The sequence below is a fragment of the Pollicipes pollicipes genome, unplaced genomic scaffold (assembly GCF_011947565.3).
Source record: "Pollicipes pollicipes isolate AB1234 unplaced genomic scaffold, Ppol_2.1 Scaffold_6138;HRSCAF=7277_pilon_pilon_pilon, whole genome shotgun sequence".
NCBI classification, from domain to species: domain Eukaryota; kingdom Metazoa; phylum Arthropoda; class Thecostraca; order Pollicipedomorpha; family Pollicipedidae; genus Pollicipes; species Pollicipes pollicipes.
The window spans coordinates 31121844-31145008 of NW_023596818.1; the positions used below are offsets into that span (position 1 = coordinate 31121844).

General features: G+C 57.0%; 1 pseudogene; it reads left to right on the forward strand.

Annotated features, from left to right (window-relative positions):
• The first annotated feature begins 1381 nt into the window (after positions 1–1381).
• LOC119105915 (putative aarF domain-containing protein kinase 5) lies at positions 1382–22038 on the forward strand (annotated as a pseudogene).
• Positions 22039–23165: the final 1127 nt, after the last annotated feature.

A 23165-nucleotide genomic window follows, 5' to 3' on the forward strand; every position in this document is an offset into this window, starting at 1 on the left:
TGACCGAGATGTAACACGCGCGAACCAGCGGATTCATACTTTGCGTTAGAGCGCACCTGACCGGCACCACGTTTGCCAGTTCGCGTTAAGTTATTGTCTTTGTCGAATGGTGTTGACCCAGTGTCATGGTGGCCTACTTCGACGAGATCAAGACCCGATTTCGACACGCGACCTTCGGCTCCTTGGCAATTTGCAAATTTTTCGCTTCATATTGTAATCGAGTGAGGCAGATTTAATTTTCAGTTGATCTTGTGCAGGAAATTGTTGCAGGAAAACTTTGTCTGATCAAGTAGCTTGCATACAACCACCGTGAACATATTTTAACACAACAAGTCGCTGTGCCAATTTTTGCTGGAAAGGCTGCGTGACGTTAAGAACTGTGTTTGCGAAGATAAAGCCCCGCCGAAAGCAAACCTGGCCGGGTAGGGCCAGCCAGGCTGTTGACGCTGTTTTACAAGTTTCAGGACTTTCAAATCTTGACCTGTTGTCGGCTGGTGACTGACTGGCTGGGGCCAAACATGGTTGACCTAACCGGCCCTGGGTGGCGGGGTGGTCGCATGTCGTCCGGGTCCACTGCTCACGGCGGGGTCGGGATCCGGCTGTCGCGGTCGTGGTCTGTCTGCTCTGGTATGGTCTCCACTGGCAAATACAGTTGACGTCCTCAGAGGTCAGTCCAGCTGTTGGGCTGCAACCCTGATGGTGGTCTTACAAAGGGCGACTGGTGCCCCAGCTTCCAACTTCAACTGGCTTATCTTAAACCCCGTGACGATGAGTGCTGCTTGGCACCCGGTGCTGCTGTCAGGGATGTCACTGTGTAATATCGTTTGGTGGGCTAAGCCTATAAAGTTAATCCAACCTAACCCCAAAGCCGATTACTCTCCGGATTTTGGTCAGTTTGATTTGCGTCCCCAATGTCAAAATTGTAAAGACACATTTGTTAGGTTTCAATATTGGTTTCAGGCTGTGGAATGACTTCCAACATGAAGCCAATATGATAATGATAATTATGACATGTGGTGATGACAATGTTGATATCGATGTGCTTAGGTAGTTAATGATCAGTTCGGCAGACGCTGCATTCCAGCGGTTCAACGTTATTTTTCTTTATATCCATTGGGGGGCTCAGAAGAATATGGCAAGGGCTTAAGTTAGTATGGAGGACCTCAGGTCACCCTTCCCTCGAAAGTATACAGTGACACCCTGGCTGAACACCCGATAACAAGGGTCAGCAACATCACTAAAAGTACTTTCCGAGGTAGCGAGTGCTGCAACCATATCCCAGGAAACATGTTACCATATCAAGTTCAAGACAGCGCAGGCGTGACAAATCCGCACATCCTCGGCTTGTTAGAAAGTTCGTATTACTCTACGCTGAGAACGCATTCCTGGTAGCCAGGATTGGCAGGGGCATGTGAAAATAACTGGAAGGTAAGCACATGAGATATAACAACTCAGCCATCTAGGCAGACTTATAGTTTCACCAAATCAGTTGGTATGCTGAACAGTCAAAAATGAGCAAACCCGTCTCCTGAATATGCCAATAAGCAGGTTCTTCCCTGGTTTTGACGAACTTTCTTGCCCAGATTTTGGGGCTGGAGCCCAAGTTGGAAGGAACAGGCTGAAGCCACCTCCAACTGAATAATAAACTATGCCCCTGCATGTAGGTCAAGTCTCATGTGGTTGATGAATACTGGTATGTTGTAACTGGAGTATAATTGGGTATGTGCACTAGTTATTTTGCATTGCTTTTGTGGATAGAACCAACCTAATTCCTACGTGATTTATGAAAAATGTTATGCTTACGGCATCAACAAAAGTATCAAATTGATTTTAATTTGTAATCCCCCTTTCGCAAAGTGTTACAGCATGCATGTGGCATTATGTAATTTACAGTAAAGTTACCATCATACAAACTTGGCTTATGCATATTTGTGTAACACATGCAGCATGTGGCATACTGAGTACCACAACAACTTGGTCCCTGATGCTCTCCAATAAGAAATATGATTCGGATTAGGGCAAGTTTCATCAACAGCTACCAAGACCTTTCAACTCCTCATAGACTGATGTTGAAAGCAGAACTTGCTCATGCAGCAAGTCATATTAACCACACATTTATAATTAGTTGGAGTGACTACCCAGCTTACATCACCCACCATTGAGAGCAACAAGTTAACAGGTGTACAGTAATGTGGTGCACTCAGATATACAGCTGCATTAGTTAAAATCATGAGTCCAAAATGCTGGCCATGGTGGCAGCACTAGGGAAATGTTCTATGTTGGAAAACCAGCCTCAGGCAAATGATACCACTTCAAAATATTAAATACAGCAATATTAAAGCATCAGAGTAAGCATGGCACCCATATTCCCTGCAACTTTAAATAGGCAAAGGTAATGGATCTACCATGCACAGCTTTTACATTCTTTCTCTTGATAGTCTCGTTTGTATTATTCCGGAGGAGTTCAGATGCATCCTGGCTTATGAAATTATTTCAGTTGCTATTGGTCATAGTGAAAAACCTACTATGGGCTCTAAATTCAAATCACGTGCTGTGGTACTTCTTCCTACATATGCTATACTGACAAAGCTGTTTTGAAATTGTCTTCCAGGGCATGACATGGTTTCATCAGCCAGAAAAGCTGTTGGTGAAGCTTGTTGAGCTGAGAAAATAGCTGCATTTACTGAGTCATTGACCACATTTGTATGCATGTGTTTCAGACATCTCAAGCATGTTTGAACAACATTTTGCCATCAGGATTTTTTTGAAGGCTGGTGTAGTAGATGCAACTTTATCCACCTACCTTGGAACTTTGCTGTTTCATGCATGATAATCAACAGGTGCAATAGCAGAATGTTATATTTATTGGTGCTTAAAACATTCAAACATGTTCCCAGCTACTTTTCCATTTTTTTCTTTGATTAAGTCATTAGCGATGAGCTGTTTTGTCACTGTTTTGACACAAAGAAATTTTTTGACATCATATGCAAACACCTTAAAGCATTCCGGCTTGTCAAAGCCTTTCCTCTCAATGCCAATTGCCATGCCAAATGCCAGGGAGAGGGAGAGGGAGAGGTAGGGGTAGAGGTAGAGGTAGAGGTAGAGGTAGAGGTAGAGGTATGGCAACGCTCTAAACCTGTTCTGCGCCAGCCTGCGGTGGCTGTAACTCATGGTGCGGTGATTTATTGCAGGCCGTCAGCCTGGGATGCGTAGTGCCGTGCCGAAGATGGCACGCTCTCGGCTCGAACCTACTATGATACCTATGTTTTGCCTGTGTATGACTGTAGCTGGTATAGGCGCAAAATGACCTCAAGAGTCGGCGCGCCCTAAAACCCTTATCATCTTTATCACAGTAGCCGGATGCTGACCTTCGCTATCCTTCACGAGATTCATCGCGGTATGGCGGGTGGAACAGTAATACGATGCGCAAACTGCAGAGCCCCACGTGCCGAGGACTGCGCCGCTTTCGACGAACTCAGCGCTCCGGCCCGAGTCTCCCCCAGCGACTGGTGCGGGAGACGCTAGCACAGCGGGGCTGGTGGTGGCGTCACCAGCGGCCCCACAGCAGCTCCGAGAGACGGGCCGCCCTCGCTGATGGATGGTCGGCAGTCTAGCATAACGCCGGGCCATTTGCTTTGACCTCGCCGCGGGCTCCGGTTGGGGCTGCAGAGTTGCGCGCAGCGGCTGCCTGCAGCCGACGCGCCGTCGCCCTCCCCTCCCCTACCCCGGGCACGTCTGGCCGAAGCACGTCTCGTCTTCGGTCTGGGTTTAGACTAGATATGTGACACCTGCGCCGGCCTCCGTGCAGACAGACAGGACCTTAGAGACGGGAATGTTGAGGCGGATGCCGGTGCTTGTATCGGCCTTCAGTGGCTCCTGTCAATCATGGATACGAAGCCAGCTTCTGTTTTGGCTGCAGATTTGCGAAGGCAAAGGTTTGGTCCTATGTATGGGTGTGGGAACATGGAAGGGGGCTGGGGGTCAATGCCCCCCCCCCCCCCCCACCTTTTCAAGGTGAGGGGGCCAGTAATGTTAACTGCCCCCTCCCCCGCTTTTTTCAAATTTAAGTTGCGTTTAGCCTACTCTTGTGCCACCGTAAACATGCATGCCGATTTACGTAGTTCACCAGCCATCTTCCTGAAGATTCGTCATGTTTTTCGTTCGCCCATGGGCCATTGCTTAGTGTCACAGCCGTGGGGCCAACGCCGCGCGGTCTATGTAGACTGCAACGCCGGACGTTGAGGCTGTCGTTGCCAAGATTTACGAGTGCGCATATTCGAACCCATGTTACAAAATTTTTCTCAGTAATTTATCCTGACTGAATGCAAGACATAGTACAAGACAAGTCAATAAGTGTTCATATCTTGATCCGGGGCCAACTGCGCAGGTCAGAAGGTCAAGGAGGAGAACAATGTGATATGATGTATCTCTCAGATCTGCCAATCTGACAAAACTTCTGAATTATGATGTATCCCTATAAGATCTGGCAATCTGACAAAACTTCTGAATTTTATCAGTTTGAAAAGAGTCCACTGAACCATTGTAAATTAAGAGCGCCGGTGATTTATTCCACGCAGTCGTTTAACGTCTGATTTCCATGGCCCATGGACCTCAAAATACAAACAGAATAGGTGTCGCGGCGGCTTCTGGTTTCTGTTCGAGTTTCAAGGTAAAAGTAATAATAAAACGAAGCTGACCTTGTCCTTGTTGACAGCTAAGCTATACCTGGCGATCTCTTTTTGGGGGTCATGATCGGGGGGTTTTGTTAATCCCCTTGGTAAGGCTCTGGCTACGTTCGTGCCTACATACAAAAGTAGATCGAGCCGGCTACGTTAAATAAGGTGCCATTGAATGTCCGTTGGACCAATTCATTCCTAAGACAGGTAGCTTTCCGAAAGTTTTCTTTGGTGATGTGGTGTAAGGGAAGGTTATCCGGAGTCCCGTACTGCTGCAGGTGTCGAATATATGTTTTACACACCGATAAGTAGTAATGCTGATCCATAACTATGCAGCAAAGCTGCCATACGGTCAGTTCGCAGTCAGTCCAGAGGGGAACAGCCGGGCCAGGGCAGTGTCTGCCGATGGCGGACGAGAGCAGAGCTCAGATAAGGAATATATATGTTAGAAGAGCCTCATTCTATGGCGTGGTCTTTTACAGAAAAAACTCAAGTTTACTGGTTTTGTCACATTGTTTTTGGCAGTTTGTATTTAAAGCTTTCGAATTTGTTTCCGCTTGAAATACTGCGACAAATCTTATCTCTAGAAAAGTAGCCCACGATACCTAGGCTCATGAAAATTTAGATATGTCGTATTTTGTCGATGTCATATTTTGGCATCTATCCTGCGGAGGTAGACGCCTCCTCAATGGTCCAAAATGTGTACCCACCCGTGCCCTTTCGCGTCCCCAGGAAAAACAGTGTTGAAGTGGATGAATGATCATAGGAAGCTGAATGCCCTTATTTGACATGGATGAGTCGAAAGGCAAGATCGTGCCCAGTGCGAGACAGCTGTATGTGTATATGTAGCATAGCAACAATGGCATTTAATTATTTGCAAAATATTGTGTGAATTGAGAGCGGACAATAACCTCCATCTCTGCCCCCCTCGGTCAGCGGGCTTACTTCCCCCCCAAAAAAGTTACTGAAGTATACCCTGAGGCTGCCTGCCCCCCCCCCCCCCATTGTTTGAGACGTTCCTACGCCCATGGTTCTATGGTTTCAGGTTTGGCTTCGATTTGCGCACCTTTCCACGGCTGGCTTTGGCTTCGTCTTTGTGCTAATCGTACTGGCAGGCTTCGGCTTTGGCTTTGTCCTTGTGTCATTTTTGACAACTTTATTCTATCTGGGCTTTGGATAATGTGTTAATTACTGTGCCTCTGGCGTCGGCTTCAGGCGATCTTGAATTGCTGGATTGGTCTTTGTCATAGTGATTTTATCATTGCACTCGTGAATTTAATGCACAAAGCGGTCTTTTCTATCCTGGCACACTAATATGCCACACAACTTTCCAGGTTGCGACTCATGCATGCCAGAAACAGTCGGCTATTGTTGAAACCAGTTTACACCGGACACCGGCCGGAGAACTTAACTGTCCGAAACGTGGTCCATGATAGCATGTCGTTTCACGTACTGCGCGAAACCCCGATGCTATTATCTGATCCAATTATAGTTTAAGCACACGCGAAAAGGGTTTTGGTTTCGCAAAACAACGGTGTACACTAGCTTGGCCTTGGGCCGCGTGATTTTGAGTTGATGGGTTCAACTTAGGTTCGTGTTTTCGAAACCCGAAACGGCTGACTTCAAGGCCGGTTCAGATTCGGTGGTGCTGGCGGTGCTGTTCCGGCGCCACCCCGGTACTGATAAGTGCCGGCCGTGGTCATCACGGTGCCAATGTTTTTAATATGTACCTCAAAGACGGATGATCACGTTGTGTGGCCTGTGTTCGCTCCTGGCTTGCGTGTTGACCGTGCCTGCTCGACGGCGGAACCCCGCTGTCAGGCGGTAGCAAGTGTTGTCATAGCGGTGTCAGGCGGTGCTAGGACGGTGTAAGGCGGTGTCAGACGGTATGAGGCGGTGTCAGGTGGCGTCGGTGGTGCCGGTAGTGTCGAGAGCTTCGCGTGGCCGGCACTGTGTCGGCGCCCCTCCGAGCCCGCGGTCCGCGGTAAGCAGGCCGCTCCGGCTGCGTCAGCTGGAGCGCCCGCCGACTGCTGTCTGGTCCGATCCGGCCGAAAAACGTAACATCCGGCCAGCGGTCACGGCTGAATAGCTCAGAGTTTCGATTTGAAGTAGCCGCTCCTGCTGGATAAATCTTATTGTACGCCCTACCCACCACAATGAAAGTAATACATTTCGTTTGCCGTGCTTTTTCCGATGTATGTCTTCTGTTATGTCTGCAACACGCTAATTTGTTAAAAATGTTATGTAGTAAATGCTACGAGGACTTTAACCACACTGTTTAGGCAAAAAGATGCGCGGGCATGGATATTTTTCCGGCGAATTTAACGAAACGCTATGCTCTGGGTTTTCTCTCTCCCTTATGGCGTTTACCTCAGTTACTCTTTTTTTAGTTTTTTTTAGGCGCACTTGGTTTTGGGAGAGGGAGTACCACATGGTCTGTTGTGGCGCGCTGGTTTAAACTTAAAGCAATGCACTTCTCGGTGACAGACCCTTGCCGCCTGCTGGGCCAATCACAAGCGTTCTTTAAGTTGCACCCGGCGGTTGTCATGGCGACGGCGACTTCGACAACTGCAGAGAAAAAGCATAGTGCTGCTACAAAGCGTTGGCAGCGTAATTTGGACTCGATCATAATTGAAGTTGGTATGCATATCATGTCTTGACGGTGCTGCAGCCACACTACCCAGTAATTTTACTTAGACGTTGGTCCTGAGGCTTCACGAGATGATATTTATGAAATGTGCTTCAAATGTGGGACACTCCTTCAAGCAGCCAGACTCGTCCAGGATCACTTGCAAGCTGGCAGATTGACTCACATTCATGAGGAGAGACCGTCCGCTGCCTCATCACAATCCAGTCGCCGCCGCGCCGCGTGACCACCGGTCAGCCTTTATCAGCGGCGAGATAGGCCTGGCGCGGGGCCGATACCACCGGACCCACACCGGCCGGTCATGGTGAGCGTGCAGGTGCGACGGGTACGCCGCCGCCCCGCCCCTCCCCTCCCCGTCCCCGCGCCGTGGCTCGAGGGCCGGGGAGTACTGTGGAGTGGCGCCGGCGGCTGCGGATGGGGCTGGAGCAGCGGCAGTGCAACCGCTGCAGGCAGGGGATGGGGCAGGGTATGTAGTGCGTACGAAGCGGTAGGTCGACGAGACGTGCTAGCGTTAGGTGAAGTAAGAGGCTAGGTAGTAGTGCAACGAATTTTTATCTCGTCACTGCCCATGCTACGCTATATGGTGAATTCATCTATTGCGCGCTAGGCTTCCGGAATATCAAAGCCAATCGTTGGCGATTTTTTTTAGAGGGGGGGGGGGGGCATCTGCGTCCCCCCTACCATAGACTGTCCTTGCGCCGGTGGCGGCCTGCCGTGACCTTGAATGACGCCCGGCGGCGCGGGGCTGCCAGCTCGCACAGCATGACGCCGCCGCCGCTGGCAGCGGGCACGCCCGCCGGCGGCGCCAGTCGGCTGCCGCCGCCGAGTGCGAGGGTACGGCAGGACGGTGCTGTGGAGCCCGGCGAGAGGGCGGCCGGGCTGACGGACCCGCCGAGGGCGAAGCGAAGTGACGAGGTGCGGCACGTGAGCAGCGTGAAGCGCGTGGGAACACGGCTGTGAGTCGCTCGCACAGAGGGCCGTTTGACGCACGTCGTGGTGGCCGGTCGGTGATACGTGGGCCACGTGACGCACATCTGCGCCATGTATCACTGTCGCCAGTTTATTTTGTGTGTTATATGTACGGGTGTGTTGGCGAAAGTTATCGCGCACGTGCCCGCATACGAATGCTGATTGGAACAGACCCATTCCAACTTCGTGGTTTGTTTGACATTTGCAAGTATTACCCGAGTGAGAGTCACCCTTTCAAGACGAGCGCCGGCTTCACTGCCCGCCGCGTCAGCCCCACCAACGCCATCACGTCCGCGGCGGTTGGCTGAGCCGGCCACGGAGCTGGGCACGCACCTCCCGGAGTGCCGCCCGATGGGCCGTCTGTCTTACACCCGGCCGGCGAAACTGCTGGCTGGGCTTTGCAGCTCGCTCGTCTGCAGAGCTGGGAGCGTGCAGGCCGTCACCGGAGGCTTCCGCCTGCATCGCTTGTAACGCTAGCTGGGTGGGAAATACGACCTTAATGCCGGGGGTTTTGCTTGCGGTGCGTTACTGGCCTGTTGGAACGTGAGTGACTCGACACCATTTGCTCTGGTGCTGGATAGGGAGGGGAGGGGAGGAGAGCGATAAAGCCTGTCTAAAATGCGTTTGCCTATAAGACGACGCCTGTGTCATTTCAGAACACTGCCTGCTAGAATCTGTTACCAGCGTGGCAGAACGGCCATGGCGCTCCGTCGGTGGGCTCAGCTGGCAAGTTTGCCGCTGTCATGTCGACAGATGAGCACGGCGGCCGGCGCCCCGGCGCGGCGCTCTGTCGGCAGACTCCTCAAGTACAGCTTGGCTGGAGCGGCGGTAGGTGGCGTGGTAGTACCGGGCGTCTACTACGCCACCCTGGACGACATCGGGCGCCGCCAGTTCAGAGTCACGTACGAGGGCATCGGGCGCTTCGTTCGGTAAGGATCGGCTGCCGACGCGAGTTCGCCTGGCTCTTTCCCTACGCAGTACACGGCGTTTACCAAAAATACGGGCGGGGATGAATGGTTATGGAAACTGGCCCCACGGCTGTTCGTTTTCGAAGCTGCGGGCCGGTTTTTTATTCAGTGTTTCACAGCATCGAGGCGAAAAGACGGCAGTGCGGGTGTTGTGCGTGCATGTGATTCCGCCATGTGAGTCACCTCGTGAGTACGCCGTGCTGTCTCGCAGACACGGAGCCGCCTTCCGCCTCGGGTTAAACCTGTGGGAGTGCGCAGACCCCCGCGCTTGGCTCTTGGTGCAAGGCAATATTCCCCGGCCATGGTTGTATCAGAAGCCGTTACGTCAGTAGCGGGTGATTAATCTCGTGACCTCATGCTCCATTTACAGTGCATATGACGCCCCTCGCGATCGCGTCACGTGCTTTCCTGGTGCTGCCACCGCGTACTCGCCCGTCGTTCGTGGCGTTGCACGTGATGATCGTGGCGTCAGCACGTGATGATCGTGGCGTCTCACGCGATGATCATAACGCCACACGTGATGATCGCTGCGTCTCACGCGATGATCATAACGTCTAACGCGGTGATCATAACGTCACACGTGAAGATCGTAACGTCACACGCGATGATCGTAACGTCAGATGGTGACGTCACACGTGACGGCAGGTCGGTGGTGACGGGCGCCACCATCTCGCTCGACTACTGGTGGTCGACTCGCGGCATGGACGACACGTGCGAGGAGTACGAGAAAGCCATGTCGGGCTGCCACCAGCGGTCGGCCCAGCGCATTCTCGTCGGCTGCCTCAAGAACGGCGGCCTCTACGTCAAGCTTGGCCAAGGTCTGGTGTCCATGAACCACATCCTGCCCAAGGAGTACCTCAACACGCTTAAGGTGGGTGGCGGGGCTCCGTGGAGCGGGCCCGGACCAGCTGCCACCGTCCGCCGACCATGTCATATTCATGCGAAGGGAAGTAGGTGGATAGCGAGCGGCTTGTAGTCTACTTGAAACACTGCCATGTGTTTTGTGCTCAAGCAGTACACTTTGTAATGGAACCTTTTCCGATTATCCAGCCGCGCGCCTTCCGTGCAAAGGTGGACGTGCGTAGCGGCGCCAGGGGGCGTTGTACGCGCCATCCGCGTGTCCGCGTGCTGACCAAGGTCTGCGGGACGGCGTGGTCCCAGGGAGTCAGCCAAGAGCCCGTGTCCTGGCCGTGCTGCAGGTGCTGCAGGACAAGTGCCTGAACCGACGGGCCGATGAGGTGGGCCAGCTGTTCATGGAGGACTTCGGCCGCTCGCACCTGGACCTGTTCGCTGAGTTCGACCCGGAGCCCGTGGCGGCCGCCAGCCTGGCGCAGGTGTTCAAGGCCAAGACTCACAGTGGCGAGCAGGTGAGAGTGGGCGGCGGCCGCCGGCGAACAGCCACAGATGCTGCATGATGCTCGTCCAGCCAACAGCCGGACGAGAACTTGCCGCAGTTTGGAAGACCTGGTGAACGATGGCGGACAAACGACGGCACGTGTGACATGCTTACCGGTTTGTGAGAGGGTGGCGTCCAGTATGGGCAGCGGACAACACACGGTATTCGCTGCACGTGGCGAACACGATATCGTCCGCACTGTCGGCACGTTACCCTCGTCCAATCTCTGCCCTGAGGCGATCATCTGGGAGGTGGGGTCGTGCTGTCGCCTCCCGCGCCCTCTGACAGCTGTTGTATGACGGTTGGGACAGTCGACAGTGTCACACGGGTACTGTTGTGGACGGTTGGGGCAGTCGACAGTGACCACACGCAGGTACTGTTGTGTGACGGTTGGGACAGTCGACAGTGTCACACGCAGGTACTGTTGTGTGACGGTTGGGATAGTCGACAGTGACACACGCAGGTACCGTTGTGTGACGGTTGGGACAGTCAGTCGACAGTGTCACACGCAGGTACTGTTGTGTGACGGTTGGGATAGTCGACAGTGTCACACGCAGGTACTGTTGTATGGCGGTTGGGACAGTCGACAGTGACACAACGCAGGTACCATTGTGTGACGGTTGGGATAGTCGACAGTGTCACACGCAGGTACTGTTGTATGGCGGTTGGGACAGTCGACAGTGTCACACGTAGGTACTGTTGTGTGACGGTTGGGACAGTCGACAGTGTCTCCCGTAGGTACCGTTTGTGTGACGGTTGGGATAGTCGACAGTGTCACACGCAGGTACTGTTGTATGGCGGTTGGGACAGTCGGCAGTGACACACGCAGGTACCCGTTGTGTGACGGTTGGGACAGTCGACAGTGTCACACGCAGGTACTGTTGTGTTGATGGTTGGATAGTCGACAGTTTCGCACGCAGGTACTGTGTTGTGTGACGGTTGGGATAGTCGACAGTGTCACACGCAGGTACTGTTGTATGGCGGTTGGGACAGTCGACAGTGACACACGCAGGTACGTTGTGTGACGGTTGGGACAGTCGACAGTGTCCACACGCAGGTACTGTTGTGTGACGGTTGGGATAGTCGACAGTGTCACACGAAGGTATTGTTGTGTGACGGTTGGATAGTCGACAGTCGTCCACGAGGTTTCATGGTTTGCGTATTTGATCACATCTTGCTTGTTAATCCTCCGTGTCCTTTAGCAGTCTTTTTCCTCATCTCTTGCCACGCACGTACGCGCGCACGCACATCAAGCCTCAATGTTTTTTTTCCGGAGATGACTGCCTGACTGACCTCCCTGTCCTCTCCCTCGCTTCCACGATGCCTATCCCTGCGCAATGGCCTTTTGCACAACGTACTGCATTGAACGGCATGCTAACCCAATGCCGCCGGCAGTGGTCCGTGGCGTTCGCTGCGCTGTCACGCGTCTGTAGAGCTGGCATAAGGCCAGCAAGCACTGGGTGACCATGGTGTAGGCGTGTGACGCAATCAGCGAATGTTGGCTCAGGAGGTGACCGATCCGGTCACGACAGGCTCCGCCCCGTCCCGCCGGCAGGTGGCGGTGAAGGTGCAGTAACATCGACCTGCAGGACCGCTTCCACGGCGACATCAGCACCATCGAGCTGCTGCTGGAGCTCATCTCCTGGATGCACCCCAAGTTCACGCTCAAATGGGTGATGAAGGACCTGAAGAAGACGCTCGCCGAAGAGCTGGATTTCGTGAACGAAGCGAGGAACGCTGAGCGCTGCGCCAAGGACCTGGCCCACTTCAGCTTCGTGCACGTGCCCACGGTCCACTGGGAGAAGACGTCGCTGGTCAGTCCCCGGCGGCAGGGGCGCGAGGGGTGCGGTTCGCGGCTCCGCTGCTCTGCGGGGGGGGGGGGGGGCGTCTGAGGCAGGATAATTGAAGCTATGTTCTTTGCATGCTGCAGTGGCGCGAACCTTCATTCATAATGTTGACATGCATTGTGCTATGAATGTTACCGGCAGTCGCCTTTTTTAAGGCTGCGTCCTCGCGTGCGCGCAGGTTTTTAGCCTTTACCGACTGGCATGCATGCTGTTGACAGGACGCCAGTTTGATAGCGATGTTTTGATTGGCACTGGGCATGGGGCACGCGACGCTGTCACATCACTGCTACAATGTTGCCATGATTTATGGTGCGGTCGCGAACGGGCTGTTCTGTCGGGCGGATCACGCAGCGGTGCGGGCGCCAGACGCCTGTGCAGTCTGTTTCGGAGGGCGGATCACGCAGCGTTGCGGGCGCCAAACGCCTGTGCAGTCTCCGTCGGACAGCGGACACTTACATGGTTGGAGGGGACTCGAACTCCCAGCTCTCTGTCCGGCAGCAGGTGCTGGCTGGCCATTCGGCCTTCGGCGGTGGGTCTTGACTGGGCCCTTCCCTCTGTGCTCATCACCTGGCGTGGCTGGCCGCTCTCCCCCTCCCCCGTGATTCCTTGACTCTGTCCTCTGTGCTCATCAACGGATATTGGCTGGCCGCTCTTTTCCACCAGCGACTCTGACAGTCTACTTTTGCTAATGCTAATGCTAATGCAGCTAATGTCGGCCGTCCGTTTTGTTTCCCCCCCCCCCCCCCTTAAGACTGCTCTTGACGCTCTTGAATTTTTACTCGACTCGTCACTTTGCGCTCATCAGCGGGTGTCAAGCTGAGCACCCTGTTTCCTCCCGGTGACTCCTCTTGACTCTCCTTCTGCACTCATCAGCGGCTGTCCGCTGTGTTTCGCCCACTGACCGTTGACTCTCCGCTGTTGTTGACTCTCCGCTGTGCGTCCGCCAGAGGGTGCTGACGGCCGAGTACATCGACGGCGTCAAAATCAGTGACCGCGAGGGCATCGAGGCGCTGGGCCTGGACATCGCCGACGTCGACACGAAGCTGATTCGCTCGTTCGCCGAGCAGATCTTCCACTCGGGCTTCGTGCACGCCGACCCCCACCCGGGCAACAGTGAGTGGGGGCCCGCGCTCGCGCGCGCTCTCGGGCGGGCGCGCGGCGCTGGTGTCGTGTGCCCCTCACTCGTCAGCGTGCGCAGTCACGCTCGCGGGCTTGGACTGTTTGGCTGGATGCTTCGTTCCAGTGGGTGGGTCTGATGTGGGACAGTCGTATTGATGCGACGGTGGTGCGCTGTGGCGGAACGAGCCATGTCACGCTGAAACACGCCGGTCGTCGCTCTCGCAGTGTGTTGCTCTCACTGTCGGATGTGTGACTGGTGGTATGCCATGTGGCCGACCGTCTCCTCCCGACTTGTGGTGTGTCATGTGGCCGACCGTCTCCTCCAACCGTGTTGTATGCCATGTGGCTGACCGGTCTCCTCCAACCGTGTTTTATGCCATGTGGCCGACCGTCTCCTTCCCCAAAAAAAAACCGTGTGGTGCGTCATGTGGCCGACCGTCTCCTCCAACCTTGTGGCATGTCATGTGGCCGACCGTCTCCTCCAACCTTGTGGTATGCCATGTGGCCGACCGCTTCCCTCCTCCAACCGTGTTGTATGCCATGTGGCCGCACCGTCTCCTCCAACCGTGTTGTATGCCAATGGTGGCCGACCGTCTCCTCCAACCGTGTGGTGTGTCATGTAGCCACCGTCTCCTCCAACCTTGTGGCGTGTCATGGTGGCCGACCGTCTCCTCCAACCTTGTGGTATGCCATATGGCCGACCGTCTCCTCCAATCGTGTGGTGTCATGTGGCCGACCGTCTCCTCCAACCTTGTGGTATGTCATATGGCCGACCATCTCCTCCAACCTTTTGACTGATGATGCTCGCCATGTGACTGATGACATGCGCCGCGGGGCGAAGGGCTTCTGCGCTCTGCGCAAATAATCCCGGTGCGCCACATACAGGTCACGTCCAACTGTGCGACTCAACATGTTTCACTGCGTGATGTATGCCTTCTGTTGCATTGTCTATTGCGTCTGTTTTGGTTGGTACCCTCAGTTATGTGACACATGCCGTGCATCCGACCGCCGACGGCCGACCGACCGATGTTTGACCCCGCCTCCGCCGCGTCCAGTCCTGTCGCGGTGCGACCGGGACGGCTCCGACCGCCGACGGCCGACCGACCGGTGTTTGACCCCGCCTCCGCCGCCTCCAGTTCTGGTGCGGCGCGACCGGGACGGCCGGGCGGAACTGGTGCTGCTGGACCACGGCCTCTACCAGCGGCTCTCCGACAACGTGCGCACATCGCTCGCCAACCTGTGGAAGGCCATCGTGCTCAACGACCACCCGAACATGGCGCGCTTCGCTAAACAGCTGGGCGTGTCAGGTGAGCGGCCGGCCGCGCGGCTCGCGGTACCAACACGAGACTTTGGCGTTGCAGAAGGAGACTCCCGCTGTGACGTCAGTGGGACGCAGCCGCGAAGCAGTGTCTCTAAACTAACCGAAACGGCGACGCCCGTTCACGGTGAGGTGGGGGTTAACTTTGTATAAGGACATCATATTCCAAATTTGCTTTGCATTCTTTTGGCGTATATTTGCCGGTTTTTTACGCGTGGATGTGATGGTTTGCGTTTTAAATGATCGTAAGCATGTCAGCGATCATGTTGTATCTCTCATTAAAGTATTCGGGTGCTGAATGCAGTCATGCCATTGGCTTTTCTCGCAGATAATGAGTGTTATGTATGCTTAGCCACTTTTCCACCTGGAATGACAGCATATTAACTCATTGTTCGCAAACTAGGGATTCACTGTCGTGTTGTAATGACGGTCATTTAGACCTATGTCTGACCGCGGGTAGCCTGTCGACTGCGTGAGGGTGGAGGGCCTTCTGTAGCTAGAAGCCGCTGTATGTGAGAGAGACTCCGTCGTTGGAGTGAAGGGTCGCTGCCCTGGCCATGTTGCCGGAGCCGGTGGCCTGGACCGCAGTAGACTGGGCTCTGTCTGAGTATGGTACGGAGAGGAGCGATGTCGCGTGTCCTTGGGCTAGCAGGCTCCGCGTAAGATCTGGGCAACTGGGGACACCAAACGCGTGCAGCTCGGTGAGGAGGGGCTGAATGAGGGACTCAGTATGTGCACTGTAGTCTGCAATGACTGGGCGGTGGTCACTTTGTTATGACCGCTCGGTTTATGGTGCGTCAATCATGGGAGGTCGGCGGGATTACAAGGAGGAAGATGCCTGCGCCGGACATAGGTCATCTCAAGACATTTTGCTGCTTATGGCATGCCACTCCTGTCGTTTTCGGAGTAAGAAACTGGACGGGCGTGCGTCTGCATCGAGAGGACAGGGGTAGACGGAGATCTCACCTCCAAACTGGGTACAGGGGCAGACGGAGACCTCACCTCCAAACAGGGGACAGGAGCAGACGGAGACCTCACCTCCAAACAGGGTACAGGGGTAGACGGAGACCTCACCTCCAAACAGGGTACAGGGGCAGACGGAGATCTCACCTCCAAACTGGGTACAGGGGCAGACGGAGACCTCACCTCCAAACTGGGTACAGGGGCAGACGGAGATCTCACCTCCAAACTGGGTACAGGGGCAGACGGAGACCTCACCTCCAAACTGGCTACAGGGGCAGACGGAGATCTCACCTCCAAACAGGGTACAGGGGCAGACGGAGACCTCACCTCCGAACAAGGGACAGGAACAGACGGAGATCTCACCTCCAAACAGGGTACAGGGGCAGACGGAGACCTCACCTCCGAACAAGGGACAGGAACAGACGGAGATCTCACCTCCAAACAGGGTACAGGGGCAGACGGAGACCTCACCTCCGAACAAGGGACAGGAACAGACGGAGATCTCACCTCCAAACAGGGCACAGGGGTAGACGGAGACCTCACCTCCAAACAGGGGACAGGAACAGACGGAGAGCTCACCTCCAAACGGGGGCCAGTGGTAGACGGAGACCTCATCTCCAAACAGAGGACAGGGGCAGACGGAGACCTCACCGCCAAACAGAGGACAGGAGCTGACGGAGACCTCACCTCCAAACAAGGGACAGTGTCAGACGGAGACCTCACCTCCAAACTGGGTACAGGGGCAGACGGAGACCTCACCTCCAAACAGAGGATAGGGGCAGACGGAGACCTCACCTCCAAACTGGGTACAAGGCAGACGGAGACCTCACCTCCAAACAAGGGACAGGAACAGACGGAGACCCCACCTCCAAACAGGGGACAGGGGCAAGCAGAGAGACCTCACCTCCAAACAGGGGACAGGGGCAGACGGAGACCTCACCTCCAAACAGGGGACAGGAGCAGACGGAGACCTCACCTCCAAACAGCAGTATGCATGTGATGGCGTCTGCCGCAGGGTAGAGACTGGGTTCCGTTGTGTCTGAGATCATTCACGACCGGTGGTTATATCGAATATGAGCGGACGGATCGTGCAAGAAGATCATGCCGATTACGTCACTTTGATATCATAACATCAGCCTGAGCGTGGTCACACCGACCGTGTGAGGTCGCTAATCACGATCCACCACGATCATTAGTCACGTGGTGTCCGTTGGATGGTGATCAGGGGCGATCACGTGACATCCCGTGCGAGTGAGACGCCTGCTGGGCCGTGACCGTGACGTGACGCCGTGACGGGGCGGCTCGGACTGGACCAGGCCGGGCGGAGTCCAGACCGGCCGCCCGCACCGCCGGGGCGGCAGCTGGACCGGTGAGTGTGCCCCTGTCTGCAGACGAGTACCGCTTCTCTGCATGTTCGTGGCGCAGAAGTACGTCGCGCCGCCGGCCGGCTCCAAACAGGAGAATGAGTTCCTCGGCAAGCGCGGCCCGAAGGCTTTTGACCGCAACGCCTGGAAGACCATGTCCAAAGAAGACCGGGCCGCCATGCAGAAGCGCTGGGAGAACGCCCGCGAACGCATGCGCGAAGCCTTCAACAACATCCCCAATGAGATATTTTTGGTTGTTGAGGTACGCTGGGCACATACCTAGTCTCCGGGGGGGGGGGGGGGGGTAGGTAATTGTTCACAGGGAGGAAAGTCCCGTGCAAGGCGTCCGTTCGTGGACAGACCTGGGACATATTGCCCATGGGGAAGCCCCTGACTCGGTACCAGGTTACAGGTAGGCCCGGCACACCACAGACGGAGCATAGGCGTCCCGCGCCTGCGCAGCGCGCGCCCGGTGGGGCGGGCCCACTCTCCCTCCCTACCTTTGACCCGGCAGCGCCCGCGCCTGCCCCCAGACTACCGCCTGCTGGCGATCGCACTGACCCAGCGGCTGGTGCCGGCGCCGCCGGGCGCGACGGCCAGCGGCGACTTCTTCGCGCTGTTCTGGGACGCACGCGGCCCGCGCCTGCCGCCCAGCCCGCTCACCCCCGAGCTGACGGCGTGGGTCACCGACCTGCACTTCCGCGTCTGGGACACGGTCCGCGCGCTGCCGCCCTCGCTGGCGCTGATCATGCGGTCAGTGGAGCCGGCGGCCGTCCTCGCACGCTGCAGTCTGCAGTCTGTCGCACAGGCCGCGGTCTGTCCCGCGGACTGCAGTCTCGCCGAGAGACTGCGGTCCGCCGCGTGAGAGTCGTGCGCGAGAATCGGTGACGCTGCGGTCCGTCTCTTGCAGACTACTGTCTGCTGTGTGAAATGCTGCTGCAGCGGCCGCTGCCGCGGCGGGCGGCGGGCGCGGCGCTGCACGCGCTGCGCCACGCCGCCGCCGGCGATCTCGAGTACATGCGGCGCCAGGCGGCCGAGCGGTTCGATCAGATCTCGGCCGCGCTGCGCCGCCTGCCGCGCTCCGTCCTGCTGGTCATCAGGTGGGTGGCGCGCGCGGCGGCCGGAGCCGGCCGCTGCCGCCGGCCGCCGCCGGGCGGCGTCACCGGCGGCGGCAACAGCGGCGTTACCGGCGGAGGCGGTGCCGGGTCGGGGTCTCGCTAGGCCTCCGGTGAACGCTGGTGAATGCGGATGCTCCGGCGGACCACTGACCGCGTGTGGTGTACAGGACGGCGGCTAGAGCGCCGCACGTCAGGCGGCGGGCGCTGGGCGGCGCCCGGCAGTGTACAGGCCACGGAGACGGATTGGCGACCCAGTGCAGCGTACGGGGCTCTGCGACGGGTCACTGTACTATGTACGGGCCAGGGAGCCGGGCGGCCACCGGCTTCTCTTCTCTCGATGGACTGTGCTTCTTCGGCTTACACTGCACATTCTGATGCACGATAGCTAGGAGAGACGAGAGTGAGTGGTGTCATGCTCGTCACCCGACGTCACCTCCCATCGGCTGAATCCGTTGGCTTGTCGGCGATCGCTTCGTTGCTTCCACGAATGCCCCTGCTAACAACAGCACGATGCGCTCCAGCCAGCCGGTGAGAGCAGGCTGTCGGCTGCGGCTCACCCCTGCGCAGCTGGCGCCGGCTGTGCAGAAAATCAGGCCGGCGCACGCGGGCTCGCCGTCTGGCATGGGCGCCGCTGGAGCCTCTCGTGACCCACCTCCATTTGGTACAGCATGCCGGGGCTGTGCTCAGCTGGCCGAACCCGACAGCTATCCGGCTGGACTAGTGCCTTTTAATCAAGCACTCGGTGCCCGTAAGCTCTCGAAAATTGGCCTGTCGTCTGAGCTCTCCGCTCCCGCCCGGCGCGGTCTGCCGGTCTGATAATAGCGGTCCGCTTCCCGCCCGTGTGCCGCCGTCCGTCCAGCTGGAGCCCCCTATCCACGTGGAGCTAGCCCTCCGCCGTCTGTCCGCTTGACGCTTGCCGTCCGTCTGGAGCTAGCTTTCCGCCCGTCTGTTGTTCTGAAGCCGTCTGCTCGTTTGGAGCCGCGTGACGGCCCGGCGCCACCTGTCCGTCCGCTGGCGTCCGCCGGCGTCCGCCGGCTGTCCGTCCGCCGCCGTCTGCCTTCCGTCCGTCGGACAACCTGCCGGCCGGTCGCCGTCGGACTGCCGACAGCTGCCTGCCAGCCGTCCGTCGCCAGCTGTCCGCCAGCCATCTGCCGTCTGGCGTCGCCTGTCCGCCGCTGGCGCCGCCTGTCTGTGTGCCGTCAGCTGTCTGCCAGCTGTTCGCCGCCCGGCGCCGTTGTCTGCCGCCTGTCGCCGCCTGTCCGCCTGCCGCCTGGCGCCGCCTGTCCGTCTGCCCGCCGTCGCGCACGCGCCGGCTGCTTGGCCGAAGCCGCCTACGGTCCTCCAATGACGCCCTGTGTCATCTGTGCTCTCGCCCACGACACCCACTTACGGCTATAGTTCTGGCAACACCTTTATGCTTTGACCTCATGCTCTGCAATGCTTATATCCCACTGACGTGGAAATTGTATGGTAATTCTGTGAACTGGACTAGTCCGACTCAGTTTCTCCTCGCACTCAGCGCCAATGAAAGCAAAGTATCGCTATTTCCTCGCACTCAGCGCCTTTTCATTACGCTTGCTTGCCACACTGACCTCTGAAACCCGGCTAAGCAAACCGCATGTGTCCAGTCCTAGTATGCCGGTAGCATGTTTGCATGGATGGGCGTGTGGGTGCGGGATTGGCTTGGTCTTGTGTGCGCTGAGAGCCAGGACCCAGATTCTACGGTCATCCACGTCCATTGATGACACTTCAAACAACGTAGCCCCGTGTACTGCTACTTTTCACTTAGACTTGCCCTGGCATTCGAGTAGCCGTAGAAGCCGTGTCCTGCATATTGTCGCTATTGCTGTCACGCGCATGGTGCATGCTCGCTTGTCGAGATTCTACCTTAGTGGTTTGCTGCTTCGAGGAGGGGCTGTCGCGGCGTGTCCCCCGGCCCGCCTCCGCTGGCTCACCGTCCCTGACGCTGCTGCTTTGTGCTGCGCTCCCCCTCCCCCCTCCACCCCAACCCCACCCCACCCCTCGCCCCACACACGCTGGCTGCTGAGACCGGAGTTATGCCCGGTGGCTGGAGAGACCCAGAGCCGCGCGTCGTAGCCGCGCACCCCTGCATCCCGCGCTGTGGGCGGAGAGCCTCCACCGCGTCAACCACACTTATCACGAGTGATCGACTCTGCACATTAAGCAGCCGCTGCTTGTAACTGCCCGGATCTTCTGCTCCTTGCGTCAGTTAATGCAAGCATTCAGTCTGGCTGTTGTGGAATGGCCTTTGCACTGACGGCCCCCTCAAATCCATGCCTTCCTCCTTTCCACAGGTCCTTGAGCGCTGTCCTCTCACCGGTCCCACTCATGACCGTCCTGACACATGTTTCTGCACACTCATCCAGTGGACAGGGTTACCCCGCGTCCGTCCAGCGAGGCCGGTAGTTGGAGTCGCTTCAGCGGGCATAGTTAACAGGGGGGGGGGGGGGGCAAAGAGGACACGACAGAACTGCACCTGGGAGGTGACCGGTGTTTCCTAGTCAGTGGGTGGGAGCCGGTAATAGAGAGAGGGCCTCTAGCCGGGGGTGGGTAGATAGCGCTGCATGAAGTAACAACTACACTGTACTTAGGCGCTTTGCCGTGACAGCTTAAGCTCTGTAAAACAACCGTCCCGAAATGGCTTCAGTTTGCTTTGCAGAGAGGTGCATTACTACGCGAGCAGTACTCGGCTTTTGCACCCATACACACCTGTATATGCCTGTCGCCTGTAGCGCGCCTGCGGGTCCTACGCTTCCAGGTCCTGGCAACTTTTAACTTGAGGGTATGGAAAATCCTGGACTGTGGACTATGAACGTAACCGAACCGATCCGCGCGCGCTGTGGGGCAGCCCGTGGCCATAGCGTGCCGTGCGGGCAGCGGCCGGCTGTCGCCGCCGCGTGACCCCTGCCCTCCCGGCGCCGGCAGGAACATGAACCTGATCCGCGCCATCACGGCCGAGCATGGCAGCCAGGTGGACCGGTACCGGCTGATGGCTCGCAGCGCCACGCAGGGCGCCTTCCGCGTGGAGGGCGGTGGCCTGCGCTCCCAGCTGGCTGGCTACTGGCAGCGACTCGTCTTCGACTGGCGACTGTTGTGAGTGGCGCGGCCGGCCGGCCGGCCCCAGCAGCACCTCCCGTAGGCGCCCCTCCCCCCCCCCCCGCACCTGGCGGTCTTCGTTTCTGTACGGGCATCGCGAGTATGCCGTTCACGGAATGCTCGACGCGGATTTGGAAAAAAACTTATTTTAGTCATTTATCACATTGCGGTATTTCTTCCCAGTCTAATCGTCAATATGACGATAAAGTAGATGCCGTGCACAGTGTGGAGCGGCGGTTCCCTGCACGTCAGCCCTGTTACACAGGTACACTGACCGTCGTCTCGTCTGTCACAGCGTGGACTCAGTGAAGCTATGGGCCGTTCCGTCACACCTTCCGCCTGCTGGCGCTGCTGGGCAAGGCCCCGCCGGAGATGAGTCGCATGGTGGACCAGCTGTAGCCGTCGGCCATCCGCGTCCCCGTCCCCGTCCACGGCGGCAGCGCGCCGCCGCCGCCCCTCCCTGCGTCACGTGACGGCTGCTCGGCGAGACGGACAGAACCACGTGAAGCTCCGGTAGATGTTCGCCACTCACGCCCTGCGACAAACCGGCCGCCTGTCTTGTCTGGAGAGGGCAACAGATGGCGGATGGCCGACGCCGGCTTCGGTGCGCCGTCATCAGCCGGCCCGCCGCTCATGCCGCGTGTAGAAGGCAATAGGATGCGTTGTACCTGTACTTGGGGATAGATGACCATTAGCGTCCGAGGTGCTCCTGGCCTTCGTGGTGACGACTGACGCCCGAGGTGCTCCTGGCCTTCGTGATGACGACTGACGCCCGAGGTGCTCCTGGCCTTCGTGGTGACGACTGACGCCCGAGGTGCTCCTGGCCTTCGTGATGACGACTGACGCCCGAGCTGCTCTTGACCTTCGTAATGACGACTGACGCCCGAGGTGCTCTTGACCTTCGTGATGACGACTGACGCCCGAGGTGCTCCTGGCCTTCGTGATGACGACTGACGCCCGAGGTGCTCCTGGCCTTCGTGGTGACGACTGACGCCCGAGGTGCTCCTGTCCTTCGTGATGACGACTGACGCCCGAGCTGCTCTTGACCTTCGTGATGACGACTGACGCCCGAGCTGCTCTTGACCTTCGTGATGACGACTGACGCCCGAGCTGCTCTTGACCTTCGTGGTGACGACTGACGCCCGAGGTGCTCCTGCCCTTCGTGGGGAAGGCTGGACGCCCGAGGTGCTTGTGACGCTCCGGGCAAGCGTGTACTTAACCCACGGTTTGTCGGATGCGGAGCTCTGCCGGGCCAGTAGGTCTGCCGGCCATGTTTGGTACTCGCCTGGCGTGTTGGCAGCTCTGTACCACTGCCTTCGCGTGGCGGCTGGGCCAAGGTAGGTAGGCAGATTTTTGCCGCTCAATCACGGGCTGCTCTGAGGTTAGATGCGGACGTACGGGTGCTCCGGTGGTCGGCTGCGTCTGGCGGCAGGCCAGACGCGGGGTGCGTGCTGTCGGCCAGTTTTGCAATCGGGAATCGTGGTGCCTCGCTGATCGTCGCCCAACAGTATTGTTAATTTTCTTGTTGTGAGCGCTCCGAGAAACGTGTGCGTGCGAGGTTTTTAAACCTGCACTGCCTTTTAAGGTTGGCAGATGGCCAACCTGTATGTCACCGCTGAAGATACGTTTTTGGTATTACTTTTTGGGAATCAATTTGTATACC